This window comes from Magnolia sinica, chromosome 1 (assembly GCF_029962835.1).
Source record: "Magnolia sinica isolate HGM2019 chromosome 1, MsV1, whole genome shotgun sequence".
Classification (NCBI taxonomy): domain Eukaryota; kingdom Viridiplantae; phylum Streptophyta; class Magnoliopsida; order Magnoliales; family Magnoliaceae; genus Magnolia; species Magnolia sinica.
The window spans coordinates 131,854,994-131,870,861 of NC_080573.1; positions in this window are offsets into that span (position 1 = coordinate 131,854,994).

Sequence of the window (15,868 nt, forward strand, 5' to 3'; positions counted from 1 at the left end):
TACAAGGCTTGATTATCAGCAATTTACATCCAACCCCATGATCAACTAAGTTAGTACTCAATTCACAATTTAACGAAGGAGAGCCAAAAAATCGTCATAATATTGTTAAAAATACACTGATATTACTGCAGTAAAAATAGCAGTAGATTTTAAAATATCACATTTTATTACAATATTATTACAATAAATAATAAAACCTTGAAGAATTTGTTATATAAATATATTCAAATTTTAAATTTATTTCTAATTTAAAATAATTTTAATTTCTGGGAGATTTTTTCAGATTATATAAGGAGAAAAGCCTCGAATGTTGAACATCTCCCAGGTATAAATTCCTGAGAACTAGGACTGGGAGTGCTTCGGAATAAAGAAAGTGTGGCCCTTTTCATCCATTCACGTATCGTTGTCCCAAGTTTGTGGTTGAAAAATCATGGCCCAGTTCTGACCCACTGACCCAGCCTCCCAACCGTACATTTCGATCCACAAACATGCTTACAACGCATCAGTACGGTATAAGATACTATGGCATTGTCTGATGTTTCATGCTTACAGAAATTATACCCATGGCATAATGGTAATCCCAGATAAGCCGTTCAAATCTTGAGACCCACTGTAGATAGGTCATCTGCCCAAAATCAGATTGATTGATAGATACTACGCTCTGATTAAGGAACTTTTGCTTGTTTAGTTTCGACCGTTGGATATCCACCCATCAGGGAGTTGGGACATCAGTATTTATAATGTAGGATCCCCCAATTTGGACGGTTTTATTTGAATTAAAACTGTGTGAGGAGCACTATTTTGAGTGCACGCGTATGAAGTATCACCCCTCGGCAGAGCATCGAGAAATTTCTCGTGAAGAGAATGGCCGGTACCGTAGCTTGTTTACATTTTCCATCCATCCATCAGGTTGTACTAAAGAGGTTGTCTGCTTGGTGCGAGGCACGCTAGCTGTGCAGCCCGTGCAAAGCTACTTAAATCTTTTCTGTCCGTTGTCCAATCTATGCGTCCATCGTAAGATCATGAAATGCCCATGAGTTTATGGACTGTCTGATCACAGATCTGAACCATGCATCTGGTTGGCCCCATCTTGGATCACTCAAAGTTCAAATATTGCTCTTATTGGATCATTGTAACCATCTTACTTATGGATATTTCGCTGTTGCATATGGACCCTGGATTGCACTACTCATACCGTCCATCTATGGGTTATTCGATTAGATGGTTACCATCATCTAATGAAAGCATTTTTCTGTACCACTCCAATTCAAGGTGGGGAAAAGGAGAACAAATGATATTGTGTCCGGATCAATGAGAGTTCACTCAGTTGCACGGTGAGATGAACCATGCATCATGCCATAAATGTAAGGGCCTGTTTGGCCGGCCGATTGGAAGGGATTGGACGGTAAATCCTTGGATTGGCCGGGCATGCCAAACAGACATGGGATTCTGATTATGGGATCTAGCAATCCCATCCCTGCAATCCATTGACATCACCATCATTACCTTAAAATCCATACAATCCACCTTAATCCCATTCACTTTTGCCTTGGACATATTTAGTCCGATGGATTGGAAGGGATTGAAATGTGTAATCCCAGGATTGGATGGGCGGGCCAAACAGACTCGGTGATCTAATCCCGGGATATAGCAAGCCCATGAATCGTGCAGCAATTCACCGAGGCAGTCATCATTACCTTGAAAGTGATGCAATCCACCCCAATACCATTCAATCCCTTCCAATCCGCCGGGCCGAACACGCCCTAACAGATTTCAAGATCGGTAATCCAACCACTAATCTGTTGTGATCCACCACGGTGAGCCATGACCCAAAAATCTAACAGATTTCAAGATCTGAACCAGACTCTTTGGCCCTTTTCGCAGTTGGATAGAGCCTGTTGATGTACTTTTGCTTGTTAACCGTCCATTTTTAAGCCAACGTTTGGGTCCTTCTATCAATGAGAATTTCTGAACAAGCTCCATGGACATGGGGCATTGCACCGATGGTCAGAAATTACTGAATCATGGCCCCCAGTATACATGATCTTGATATCTGATCGATATGTCTGATCTTTGAGAAACCCTCAAATTGCAGTGCACATAAAGCAACTGCTGTTTGCTATTTCCAAAATTTTCCCAATGTATGGGCTATCAGATCCATAATAACAAGTGCATACATTTATTTATTGAATTTTGTTAGGATTGTATGTATTGTGTTTATGTGTGGATGTGATTGTTTGGGATAACACATACAAATAAATATTTGAATTGCCTACAAAAATATGTGTCTACCATTCATTATTTAAAAGGTTTTGTACACTCAATGTACAATAGAAGTGAAGCATATTGGAATGCATGTGTACATGAAATGTATTTTTACCTTGATTTATGAAGGAATGAAGATGGGATCTCACAACCTTAACACAGGGGCCTCTTACCCAATCAAACCGTGTTTTATATATTATAGTAATAGAGATAGATCATCGGATGTGTCGATAGTTGCCTAGATGATTAATGCTTTATTAGTCATGACGTGTGAATTGAGTTGGACCATAGCGAGACAATTATTTACAAGTGGGGGGTCATTTCAATCCAACTGTTGTGCAAGAATAAGTCCCATGACCGTGAGTGATTCTTCTGTCATTATCATCCTATGAAATATAAGAAGATTGTGACATTGTGATGCTACTTTAATCTAAGTTCTCAAAGTCATATTTATAGATTCAACTAGGTCTACGCTTGGATTTGGCTAAGTCTATACTTGAAAAGTGGCTGAGTTAAGATGAGGTCACGGAGAAGGATTAGAGAAAATTATTAGATATTTACATGTTGGTAAGGATGTATATGAGCCTCATGTAAGGCACCAGGTTAAATGGTCAATTAGATTTTATTGTGAGTGGTATGCGTGTGTACACACACATATATTGGAAATGGTACTATAAGGTCAACCTCATGGAAACTTCCAATGAAGTCGAGCTGTGTGGACCCCACAGCGAGGTTTATTGACAATTAACACCGTCCATTTGATGGGTGCCCTTTAGGTTATGGCGTATCCCAAAAATCAGTCATATACGGAATTCAGTTGGGTCATACCATCTACAAGCATGTGAAGACATGCCTAAAACATATAAAAGCACTTTGTGGGGCCCACCTGAGTTTTGGATGGGGTTGAAACTTGGTCTAACCCCTCATTCAAGTGGGACATACACAATGGATGGGATGGATTTGTGAACCACATCTCGGTGGCCCAATAAATGATTATGAATGTTTTAATGGAGGGTAACCCATCTCAAACGTTGCATGTGGTGTGGCCCACCCAAGTTATGGATTGACTTGATTTTTAAGCCCATGGCCCACCATGGAATGATGCATCTGACTGATGGGGTAGATTTTCAACACACATCACGGTGCAGCCCACACAACTCGACCTCATAGTACCATCCCCCCCTCTGTGTGTGTAGTGATCAAATCAATACTCCAGGACAAATGGTTGGAATTGGGACATTGCTTCTAGCTACTCATGGATGTAAGACGATGTTATTCCACATATAAGATTATAGTTACAAACATCTCACATTAGATTTATCTAATTAAAAAGTGTAAATCAAGTTTTATTATTAGGAGGGAGTATGATAATTCAATACAAGTCATTAACACATTATTATAAGAGATATATGAGTTTGTCTTTAATTAGGATTTATCTAAATTAGAGTATGTTTGGATACCACTAAATAAGTTGCTTTTTTAGGGCTTGTTCATTTCTTCCAATTACAAAGTAATTTGCCACAAACGGGTAGTGATTACTTACCCATGTAAATTTCCACTGATGTTAGTGCAATTTGACTATAATGATGAATAGTGGGGTGTTTGTTTTGTCCATAAATCACCGTAAATAAGATAATTTTATAATAAAATTTTGTAATAATTACGTTTTCTCTGTTTTTGAATGCATTTGAATATTGATCCTTATGCCATAATTCCGATGTTAACAAACACCTACCAATAATAATGATGGCTCATATAGTTATAATTATGCTGAAAATTGAAAAAAGTTGCCATCTTAATAAAAAAATATTTATAAACTTAATGGATTGTCCGCATCGAATGTGGGGCCCACACGATGGACGGTCCACATCAAAGGTCGGCCACATATGATGGATGGCCCCATATTAATGTGGGCCCATATAACAGATGGTCCACATTAAAGGTTGGCCCCCTGATGATAAATAGATCACATCCAAAGTAGGTCGGTACAATGGATGACCCACTTTAAAGGTGAGGCCTGTACAATGGATGGTTGACATCAAACGTGGGCTTCATATGATGAGCATTGAAGTTGGGCCCCACGTGATGGATGACGCACAATAAGATGGGCCCCACATGATGGACAGTCCACATCAAAGGTCAACCCTTATTGATGAATAGCCCACATCAAAAGTGAGCCCCGCATAATGGGTAACCCACATTGAAGGTTGGCCCACATGATGGACGATCCACATCAAAGGTGGGCTTCATGAGATGGGTAATTAATAATGAAGGTGGGCCCCACATGATGGATGGTCCACATAAAAGGTTGACCATAATAATAAGTGATCCATATCTAAGGCGAGCCGCGCATGATGGATGACCCACATCATAAGTGGGTCCACATGATGGACAATCCACATCAAAGTTGCGCTTCATAATACGATAATGAATATTGAAGGTGAGCCCCACATGACGGACAATAACATTAATGGTGGAGCCCACATGATGGATGATCTACATTAAAGGTAGGCCCTACATAATGGATAGTGCACATTAAAGGCTGACTCTTAATGATGAATGACTCACATCCACGGTGTGGGCCCTACATGATAGATGATCCACATGCAAGGTGGGGCTCGCACAATGAACGATCCACTTCAAAGGTTAGCCCCACATGATGGACACTAAATACAAGGGCAAGCCAAACAAACCTGAGAGATAAATACTTATGTGATGTTGGAAATAAAATATATTTTTTTACTTTTTAATAGATAAATATATTGTTTACCAAATATACTTATTTGCTTAATATGTAAAAATTCAAAAAAGCGACTTTGGGCATATATAGCCTATCTAAAGTAATTTACTATCCAAATGCTCCCTTAAAAGCTTACCTAACTTAATAAATAAATAAATAAAAAGAGTTTAAGATAGAGAAAGTTATTTCTTCTCCTAAGCTTTAGCTTTTAAAAATATTTACAATGGTAAAAATTCTAACATGCCAAATTTAAAGATCTCATAACGTGTACATTAATTCTTTTACCTTTCATAGTTGAGAATCAACATTTTTTACAAGCTTTCCTTAGTTCCATGCCAGGAAAGAGGTAAATATGATAATTATAAATTTGAGGTAAATTTATTCCTAACATATTTTAAAATTAGCCTATTATTCAGCACTTCTCTTTTCAAATGTGTCTCCAAAGACTTATCCTAATCAATTGTCAAACTACCTGTCAATATCAGATAATGATTTCGAATGTAATATCTTTTTTCTCTTCTTTTTTTTTTGGTGGCATTTTCTATTCCCTAATTTCATCTCCCGTCAACATATTATATTTCCATCTCCTTGATGTTTAATCGCTATTTTGCACTGTGGTCCGTTCTTTGCCCCGAAAATTCATACCAATTCCCTGAATTTGATGACCGCGCCGGATTTGTCGCTACTGACTGCCGTCCCTTACCGTTTATTGTCCCCGTCAAAGCTGCATGTAAATTTATTGCTTGCCGCTGCTCAGGCTTCATAAATAGACATGAAGAAGTATTCCACGGGTATACCCGTTGCATACGGTACGGTGGCTCACCATGTAATACTACAACGATACATTCCTCATCTTATTACCTTAGGGCCTGTTTGGCCGGGCAGATTGGATGGGATTGGATGGTATTTATCTATGGGATTGCTATATCCCGGGATTGCTACATCTAGTCTGTTTGACACGCCCGGCCATTAAATTAAACCTTTCAATCCTTTTCCATCCCTCGAGCCAAACACGTCCCACGCAATTTTGAAGGGATTAGGGTGGATAGGATGGGATTTTAAGGTAATGATGGTGATGTCAGAGGATTATCTTAAGATCCATGGGATTGCCATATCCCGACATCAGGATCCCGTGTCGGTTTGGCACACCTCGCAAATCCCAGAATCTATCTTCCAATCCCATCCAATTTGCCCGGCCAAACAGGCCCTTAATTTATTAGACTCAACTGATTTTGACGGAACAGCATCTTGACATTTGGGGCTGACCATCAGACGGCAAGTATTCGCAGAGTTGCGTGGAATGAGCTTGCACGCGAGTTGCGTGTAACACAGAGTCAGTGTCACCCAAAACTCTGTGGGGCCTACTGAGATTACCCATGTGAGGATGTGATCCCAAACATTAATGAAGCAGATCACGGTGATGGATGTCACATGGACATGGCTGTGGCCCCCACAATGCTTTGGGTCACACAGGCTTTGGGAAACAACGGTTGCACGCAACTGCATCAGGTAAGTTTACGGTGCTGACGACAGAAAGATACGTGTGTATTGCAGAGATCATAACCGCTTGATTAGGACCGTCTAACTTATACTTTCGACGTGTTTTATTTTCAACCGTTTATTTTTGCACCGTTCATACTTTCAGTTGATGTTTTATGCTTTGGATGACCGACTATTTGGATTGTTTGGATTGATGCACCTCCACATGTACGGTGGATGGATCGGATTAGGTGCGCCCTGGCCTCACACAAGACGGTGCAGCCCTTGCCATGGCCCCACCTCGATATATGTATTCTATATCCATACAGTTCATCTGTTCCGTCGGATCATTTTAGGGTAAAATGAACAAGATACCAATGTCATGGGCTATACTATAGGAAAAATAGGTGATTGAACGCTATACCATTAAAAACTTACGAGGGCACACAGGAAAGTTTACGTAGTATTTATTTGTCATCCAACCAGTTGATATGTCACATAAACCTAAATGAAGGGATAAAAACAAATATAAGCTTAATCCAAAACTTTTATAACCTGTTAATAGCCAATCACCTTTGTTTCTTATGGAATAGTCCACCTAAGAATGAGATCTATTTTATTTTTGGGCTTATTTTCTTGAAGAATCTGGATCCCCGCATTCCATGAGCAATAAAATTCTACTTGTTGCAATCTAATTAGACCACATCATCACACGCTGCATTTCATGCAACATTGCTAGCAAAGTCAATGATAATGTGGACTGATCAACATGCAGCAAAGCAGGATTTTCTTGATGTGGCAAACAAAGGATCTGGAATCATTCTTAAAATGATCCAGCAAAATGAATGAATGGCCTGGATATTGACTAGATGAATAAGGGTGGGCTCAAGATAATGGCGCATCTTCTTGGATGAGGCCCCGGGCGCAGATTAGGAGAGGCCAGCCTCATGCAAGAAGGTGCGTGGGCCTACCTCAATGTGTATATTCTACATTCATGTGGTCCATTTATTTTTCTAGATCATTTTAGTGCATGAACCTAAGATCGAAGCAGATCCAAGAGGAACGTGGACCATATCATAAGAAACACTGATTACCGAAGAGCTTACCATTAAAAACTTCCTAGGGCCAACTGTAACATTTCGGCAATGTTTGTTTATCATCCCAACTTTTGATAAGATCACATGAAAATGGGTGAAGGAAAAAACCAAATATCAGCTTAATTCAAAACTTTTGTGGCCTATTAATATACAATCACCGCCTTTTCCTAAGTACAATCCACCGAATAACTGAATCTGCTTCATTTTTGGGATGTTCTAAAAAAATCCCAAAAAACAGTGGAGTGCGTGATATGGCCCTACAGTATTAAGGGCCGCACCATCTTGGGTGGGTCGGTGTCTCACCTAATCCGTTCCCGAGGCACACCTAATCCGTTCAACCACCGTACTTCTGCCAACCTGTTTTCAGGTCTTAACTCCTTAGGTCAAACATACGAGGGAGCGGATTGGATGCGGCTCCAGCCTCACCTTACACCGTGCGGCCCTGACTGTGGGGTCCATATTGATGCACGTATTGTATATCGTACCGTTCATCCATTTTCCAGCTCAATTTAGGAACTGAGGTGAAAAAAAAAAACAAAAAGGAGATCCAAGTATCAGATGGATCACACCATAGAAAACATTGGTGATTTAACTCACACAATCAAAAACTTCTAGAAGCATACATTAATGATCACTGTAATGTTTATTTTTCATCCACACTGTTGATAAGGTCAAAATGACATAGATGAAGGGAAAAAACAAATATAATTTTGATTCAAAAATTTTGTGGTTGATAAGAAGTTTTTTACGGTCAATCAGCATTAATATTTGCATCTGCATAAATTTTGTCCTCATGCTTAAAAATGACATGAAAAACATGGTTGGATGACATAGATATAAAATAATTATATCAGCCTTATACTCAAGGCTATATTATGTTTGGTGATTTCAATGCCACACATAAGATGTAGATAGATTCAAAATGTGCATTGATTTATTTCAAGCCACTTAGTAGGCTCCACATAAGATGTGGGTGGGTTCAAAATGTAAGGCTCTTTTCGAGGGCTATATGATCATTTCTTTCTTCCTTTTTTTTTTTCGAGGGGAGGAGGGTGTGAAAGGAATGAGGATATTTTTTTTGTTCCCTTTATTCTTCATATTCTTTTACTCCTTCTTTCTTAGTTTATTTTATAGTTGAATTTTAGATTTTTTTTATTTTTTTTTAATTAGGTATGAATAATGGGAGTTTGTGAAAGGAAGAAGGGTGCGGAAGAATATTACAATATATGATTTTTTATAATGAAAGGATATTGTAATAGATTAATATTGTAATGTAAGAATGTTGTAATTGATGAATGTGATGAATGTTGGAATGAATGAATGTTTAATGGTTGACTGTTGTGATGGATTAATTTTTACAATGGAAGAATGTTGAGATGGAAATGTATTGTAATGGATGACTATTTTATGGTGGATCATCAATATTTACTGTGGATCACCATTCATCATAGATTGTCGATCTTAATAGGGGATCGCTAATAATATTTGTGGTCCACACCATGGATCGCCGATTTTAACAGGGTACTACTAATATTATTTGTGGTCCACAACGAACATCGACAGAAATTATTAGAGGACCGCTTATATATATATTCATTGTGGATTGTGGATATTAACAGGGATTACTGATATTATTTACGGTTCACAGTGAATATTAACGATCCTCTATTAATACCGGCAATCAGCAATGAATTCCACTGATAATATCGGCAGACTATTGTGGTCTTGGCCGACTGCACACTGTAGATCATCGATACTCATTGGAGGTCGCAGTTATTCAATTGCATTAAAAGCGCCATGCAACCGCCTAAAGCCTTTGTGAAAAAAAAAATCAATCTGGAGAATCAAACCAACTACATGCATTCAACCAGGAGAACCAAACCACCCACATGTAACCCTCATTAATCACATCCCTCTAATTAATGACTTACGATTTTTTGTATATATACTTTATAACCATCAACCTTCCTTAATCACATCCTTCCATCTTTGTAATATTCTTATAAGAATTAATCTTGTAACCATCAACCCAGTGGGGGAATATAGATAGAGGACCGTTGGTATTAACTATGGATCGCAGATATTAACATAGCACCGTTGATATTCATTGTGGATCGTTGATATTAGCAGAAGACTACTGATATTATCTGCAGTCTATGATGAATATTAACGGTCTTCTGTTAATATCCATGATCCACATTTAATATCAGTGGTTGATTGCTTGCCTCCAAGTGCAGAGGTTCGTAAGTAGTATCGCGTGAATATAGGGTCGATTCCACGGGGAGATGAATTGTGAGAAGAAAAAAATCAAATGCAAAACAAACTAAGTAATAAAAATTATTCTGGTGATTTGATTTTGAGATTTTTGAATGGATGTAATTCAACTGAATAAAATAACACCCAAGCTTCAAAGTTCCACACATAGGTTAATGTTTCAAAATCATGATGACTTGGATAACACAACTAGGATCTGAGCACTATGATCAGCCTAATCGGAAAATAAAACAGTTTAAATATTTTATTAAATAATATAAAAGATTAGAAAATAATGGATTTGCACCATTGACATATATTCTCAAGCACCATTGATTTTAAGTATTCAATATCTATAGGATAATGAATATCAAAGAAATATAAAATGTTGAGAACATCTCCTATCTAGGAAATCTGATTGATCTAGGTAAGCCTATCCATCAATGTGGATCTCATATGATGGAAACATATGGATCTCACAAGAGGATAAAAAAATAAAACCTAAATAATAGATAACATGCATACACCATTCTTCTCATCATTAAAACAATCAATCATCATAATCTTAAAGAAATATTAAACCCATATGCTTCCCTTCCCTTCTAGCTTGGGCTAAAGGGAACTTAGAAAAACTTAATTAAATTGTAGAAATAAAAAGCAAAAAGAAATAAAGAAAAAATTGCAAATAGAAAAGATCTAAAAAAAATAATTTACAAAGCTTTAATAAAACTAAAAACTCTTTAAAAATCTTAAATTTTGCTTTGGGATGTCTCGAATAATGTTTAAGAATGCCCTATGAAGCCTTATTTATAAGTAGGGAACTCCAATTTTCGTATAAAGTTGAAAAACCCTAGAAACCGTCTAAAATATACATATTTTTTCAAAATAGACTTCTCGCTGCATAGTTCGTTTAAAACAGACTTTCTACTGCGCAGTTTTCTAAAATAGACTTCAGAGCTTTAGAATACACTTTTCAGGACGATTTCAGGATTCTTCACTTCAAATCTTCGATTCTTTTCATTCCTCACTTGGCGTTCTTGGATCTTTGGCATGTGAATTCTTCAATCTTGGTCTCCTAAGATCCATCCCTTACCTTGGTGATTTTTGAGCATCAAATTCTTACTTTTTAGCACCATTTTTCAATCCAAGCTCTTAAATTCACCTTGCAACACATATATGAGTAAAATAAAATATTAAGATGATTTATGTTCATAGAACCAAGATATAAATGAAAAAAATTATGTAATATTTGAGTCTCAACAGTGGTCATCTACTAATATCGGCGATCCACAGTGAATATCAATGGTCTTATGTTAATATCCGTAATCCACAATTAATATTAGTTGTCCTTTGTTAATGTTAGTGATACACAATGAACATCAGCGATCCTTTGTTAATATCTTTGATCCATATTGAATATCACGCTCATTTGTTAATATCATTGATCCACATTAAATATCAACGATCCTCTGTTAATATCCATAATCAATAGTGCAATTCATATATTTTGCAATGTGATAAACCAAAACATTAATCCATATACTTTTCAATATTATGAAATCTGACTTGATCAACATTACTTTTAAAATTTTGGCCATAAAAGTTAAGACTTAAATATTGCATATTTATACTTTTATATGCACTAATTTTTCATGTAGTGAAGTATTAATTTGATCTTATTAGATATATATTTTTACATGCGAGGTGATTTAGAACCTAAAGATGAATATGTGCTTAAAATTAGGAATCAAGGCTGGAAAGAATATAATTGAAGAGTTTAAGATATGGAAGCTGCAATTGAAGACTTGAAGATTCAAAAACTTAAGGAAAAGAAGTACTAAAGTGAAGAAAAAAAAAAAACTGAAAATCAAAGGGTGAATATCAGAAGAAAATCAGCAGCTATTGATTGATCGACTCGATCCCTTGATCGATCGATCAAGGAGATGTATCGAAAAAATCGAATTATCTCTGGAGTTCACTGGAGACTTTTTTGACCCGTCAATTAATTAACGAATGAAATTTGATGGAGTGAAAATCTTTTATTTATTCAAAAAGCTTGTTGGATATATTTTGCTACCTTTAATCAATCGATAGACTGGATTTGATTAATCAACCCGATATCCAATTTTGAAAATCAATTGATGGATGTTATTAGGATCTATCGATTTGATTAATCAAGCATCGATCGATAGTGTCGACAACTGCGTAAATTCGAAGAGATTTTAAGGCAGTGCGAGAGTTAGGTTTCTAAACCTATAAATTAGAGTGTTTTAGACGTCTCTAATCATCATCTTAGGGTTTATAAGAGAAAGATAGTAGAGACAAAGTTTTTTCGGTGTGGTTCTTTTGTCCAAATTTCAGTTCTAGATTGATTTTCTATTTTTATTTTTATTTTTTATTTAAAATGCTAGCCATATTAGGCTAATCTCTTAGGTAAGGTCAATAGATGAATCTCTTAATAGATTTTGATATTTAATTTATGTTTAATTCAAGTTATTGGTTTTTTAAGTTGAATTGTTATGGCGTGTGATTGAATTCTTAAATTGGAGAATGAATCAATCTATAAAATTGATTGATCTATTGTAAATTTCGAGTACAATATATGTTTTTGATTATCTGCGATTGATTACCTAAATCTTCATGAGAGATCACTCTATCTCGATTCTTATCTTATTAAATGATTGTTAATTAATTTTATCGAATTATCTTCCAATTAGAATGGATTGGAATCCGGTTCTAGTTGAGTTATCAATTTGAGAAGATAACTTAATTTCATATTCTATTAAGTGTGGATTCTTGGTTCATTAATTATTTTTTAATTAATTGTTCAAATTTTTTTTAACTCTGCTAAATTAAAAAACCAGACCACCTAATTATTTCTTATTCTGTTCTCAACCCAATTCACTGTGGAACGATTTTGGTCTCACCGAGTTATTACTATTGTGCAGTCTTATACTTGAGATTATTCAATAATAAGTAAACATTACACTCCACATTTACAAAAAAAAAAAATGGATACATTGTTACTCCGAGCTTCGCGTCATCTTACAACAATCATACATACATTTTCTAATCAAATCCATAAATCTCATACAAAAAGTGATGCATTTTACATCGCTTATTTTTTTCTTTCTCTTTCGGAATGAATATTTATATGTGGTTGACGTCTTATTGGGAAGTCTCGAATTTATAAATTCTATCTCATTTTCCTCCTCTTCATCATCAACCGGTTTGGATCTTTGTCTTTTAGTCTTTCTAAATTTTTTAAGACAATCAAAATGTATTGCATCTCTAAAATAAGAGACTTTGTCCTATATGTTAACTTACAGGTTAATATTATTAATGGCATGACCAGTAAACATTAACGAATCAGACCAAGAAAGATTTTATAAGAATCTTACCGGGTTAAATACGATTTCCGGTTGCTACATAGGAATTCAATGTATTCCATCATGAAGACCCTGCATTCGTTTTTATTGGTTTGTTTTGAGATCCCGCTTACTATTTCGAAAAGTCGTCTGACTTCCCAATGTTTATTGCTCCCATCACATAGATGGAACAACCATATCAACCCCTTCCTGTAGTCAGTTATAAACTCATCATACTTCTTCACACATCTAGTATAGATGCTATCGAGCAATTGAATCAATTTCTTTTTGGGTGCACGACAATCAAAACTCAGTGTTAGTTTTGAATATTGTGTGAAAAATATACGTATAAAATATATAAGTCATAATATAAGTACATTTAAACCAAATACAACATATAACACTAAATCAAGTAAGTCACGTATAAGTACAATGATAAACTTACACAATCGAAATTCCACATCTCCTTTTGTAAGTGCTCACCTACAATAATAGTTAAAACTTAAGAATTAATATCATGCAATGTGTCATCTCTAACTCTATGTACATGCAGTCCGGCACCATATTCTTGTAGTAACTCAACATTACCCTTGAAAAGTTGTTGTAAAAAATGAATCAAAATACTATAAGTTAGATTGGTTCCAATATAAGTTAAACATGCATATCAGTAAATAAATATTATCTAAAATAATGTTATTACAAACATGCATTAATGATGATACATGTCAGGATATTATAAACGTTGATCGGTCAAAAATTCTATATATAGGTTGATTCCCTTCGCATGCCCTGAATTATCAATAAACATATATTATCTAAAATGAAGTACATAAAAGACTTTCGTGCCAAAATTTTACGTTGTCATCAACCCACGCATTCTCTCATAACCATTTTATCCAAACATTAACACTGTCAATATAAGCTGCCTCAACAATTTCATATTCCTGTAGGTAAGCCTTCCTAATAAGTCCATAAATATAAACTTTTGGTGGGTTGGGCGCACTTTCTGGACTGGCATAATGACATCCGCTGATGTGGGATGTGTACTCTACATGCGCATCACATATATTGATTACATCGCAATCAACAATACTTATACAGAATAACAATTGAAAATTTAAATACTTTCAACAACTCCACCTCGGCTCGTAGAAAGTTTATTTCATTACGTAGGTGGATATTCTTATTTTCCACCTTCTTCAATTTTTTTGATAATATCTTAAAGCGGGAGTCTATTCTTCTCCCCCCGCTCTGCTCCCCTTCCTCTCTCATTCAACTACCTGAGTTTGATAATGGCTCTTTTTCTTCATTTTTATTCTTCATCTCACCTATCTCCATCTCATTAACATTTTTCCTCATATTCCTCTCATTCACCACATCTCCTTTTTCGACCTATTTCTTTCGTACAAGAACGACGATATTTTTCTCATCCATTATGGGGATGAGTTCGCCGCTAATCAGTTATAATATGTATGTAATGTCAAAAACACTAAAATACAACATGAATAAACTAAGTTTGAGGTGATACTTTAACTTACCCATGCATTTGTAAAAACTTTTGTTAGAGCCCTATATTTTCCCACCTTAATCGCCTTCCAATTTAGAAATCGTGGAATTTTGATCAGACTACATCTGGTGGCCCAGCCCTTCGGATAGCAGAAATTGGGGATGACCTCATATGCCCAAACTTGTTGAACGAGAGAAACAAGAAATATTAAAAATAAGGCATATCATAGTAGCATAATAATTTATAAAAATTCATAGGAAAAAAATTATCTATAGGGCATATGGGCATCCACGGAAGTTGTAAGAGTTCGGAATGTGTTTCTTAATCACAATATTCACTTCTTCTTTTAGGATCCGGTACCCCACACTCCCATAGAGATGATTATTAAATGCATCATAATTATTTGATACATCTATATACTTATTTACATATACGTTCTTTTTGGACGATTCAACAAGTAAAGTCTTTATGCATATCAACATCATCAACTATACGGTGATTGCATCATCAATGCTCCCTCCTCGAAGAGATCGAAATGTCATTAAAAAAAAAATCATTCTTTATAATATGAGACAGATTCTTAAAAAATCGATCATTAATACTTTTTTTTCTTTATGATCATTAACCGGTTTACTTCGATTTGTCTGGTGTTCTCTACTTCAAACCCATAATCAGGGTAAAATTTATCTCCCTGAGTTAGAGAATGGTGTCACCGAAGTCAAAGCGGAGGTCACCGAGGTGCCTTTACGTTAGGCAATGGAGCAATGGTCCATTTTCCCTCCATCCTCCTTCATCGAAATCAAGTAGATACCAAAACTGAGTTCTTCTAAACATCTCCCTCCTTATAGGTAACTTGTTAAATTCATCCCTTAAAATAGGTAGAAATCATACTAAGCACTTGGTAGTGACCTTTATATTGGAGTATTCTAAGCAAGGGTCGAGATCCCTTACCTCGTAAGAGAATTTTGTAGTATATGCGAAACAAAGTATTAAATTTAAAATTAATCATATATTACAAAGGTTCGCTGATATTAACAAATGACTGCTAATATTCACCATTGATCACTGATCTTAACAAGGGAACCTTGATATTATGTGCAGTCCACAGTGAATATCAGGAAAAATTAGCAGAGGACCGCTTATATTAATAGAGGACCGC